Source organism: Terrapene carolina, unplaced genomic scaffold (genome assembly GCF_002925995.2).
Source record: "Terrapene carolina triunguis isolate 2854851 unplaced genomic scaffold, T_m_triunguis-2.0 Scaffold48041, whole genome shotgun sequence".
In the NCBI taxonomy this organism is placed as follows: Eukaryota; Metazoa; Chordata; order Testudines; family Emydidae; genus Terrapene; species Terrapene triunguis.
Window position 1 is genome coordinate 589 of NW_020712392.1, and position 1,656 is coordinate 2,244.

The 1,656-nt window shown below is 44.8% G+C and overlaps 1 non-coding gene across 1 annotated transcript; it reads right to left on the bottom strand.

Moving 5' to 3' along the window:
• Positions 1–354: 354 nt before the first annotated feature.
• On the bottom strand, positions 355–571 carry LOC113405667. The gene has a single exon (XR_003369542.1). It is a non-coding gene; the product is annotated as a small nucleolar RNA U3 (small nucleolar RNA).
• Positions 572–1,656: the final 1,085 nt, after the last annotated feature.

Below are 1,656 nucleotides of genomic sequence, written 5' to 3' on the forward strand. Positions count from 1 at the left end.
GTACCAGCCAGCTGCCATAGCAGTAGAAGTAAAAAAAAGAGGCTTCCAGAAAAATAGGGAGTGAAAAAGAGAAAAAAGTGGAAAAAGAAGAGAACTCGCAGACTCAGGACCCTGCCTAAACTCTGAAATAGAATACAACTACAAAAAAGAGATATAGAAGTATCAAGGAATTTTAGAATTGTTTCAGTAACTACTGAATAAGAAACCTTTCACACTTCTCTTTTAAACCCTACCAAAAAGAAATCCATAATAAAATTAAAATTTACTGTTAAACATACATGAGGCAGAACTATAAAAAACTCCGCATAACAAACGTCTAAAAAAATCTAGTTTTAAACCTGTTAATAAGAACTAACCACTCAGTCTGTGTTCTCTCCCTCCCAACTTCCCAAAAGGAAAGAAGGAACGGTCATCAATAACAGACAGCAGCTGCATTAAAGCAACACTGTCTGCTCGCTTCCCACTCAGAAGAGAACACTTTAACTCCTCCTCGTGGTTAGCAAGGTCAGACACTTTCGGCTACACTTCTCTAGTTACAAACTATAGAAATGATCCCTGAAAGTATAGTCTTAACAAATCCTTCCTCGGCTACACACCCAGGCTAATGTACAAAAGCTTTCTTCCCACGGTGAACGTTTTCATACAATAGGTTTCACCCTCAGCGAACTAAAGGACAAAACTCTAAAACCAGGTCCCCATTTCATTAAAGCACAATTCAGCCAGCTTTAGAACACTATATATTACAAGATTTTTATGTCACTATTTACAGAACCACACCTCCTGATTAGCATGTGGAGCTCCCAGCAACCAATCAAACCCTCTTGCTTTTACTTCCTGAAACTGCGATACCTCTCACAGGCTCTTCTCTACCACGTGACGTTACAACGAACATGTCTTAGCTCTATCTACCATGGTCTGCAGCTGTTTCTCTGGAGTTCGATTCCCCTAAAGACCTCAAGTTTCACGTGACCCGTGGCAGGCGCCGACTCTGGGTGCTTCGAGACTGGAGCATCCACGAAAAAAAATAATAATGGGTAATTAGCACCCACCAGCAGCCCCCCCCCCCTTCAACTCCTCTCCCTCCCACAGCGCCTCCTGCCCGCTGACGGGTCCCGCCAATCAGCGCCTCCCCCTCCCTCCCAGCGCCTACTGCCTGCCACGGATCAGCTTCAGGAGGGGCGGGAGTGGGGCATTGGGGAAAGGGAAGGGGTGGAGTGGGGGCGGGGCCTGGGAGGAGCCAGGGCGAGCAGCCCCCCGGCAGATTAGAAAGGGCGTCGCTACACCGTACTAGTGCAAAGCGAAGGCAGAGCAGCGGGATTTGGATCAATTGCTCCTCTCAGCACAGTTCCTCAACGTCGTGCACTGTGTATCCAGAAGACAGCAAGAGCAAGTCTTTAGTTTTGCAAGTATATCGCCACTATTTTTCCCCTTGAAACAGCAGCACACATCATTCATAGCAATATAAATGTCAATAACTGTTAGCAAACCTATCCACATATTCTTAAATCAAACCTAGAGAGAGCTGACATCAGAGGTAAGTACTGTATACGTTTGCCTTCCTAGAGAGTACTATGTAAGCATTAATCTGTAGAGGTATAACAGGTATTTAACTGCTGTCTCTTTCTCCTGAAAAATGGAAAAAGGCAAAGGCTTAAA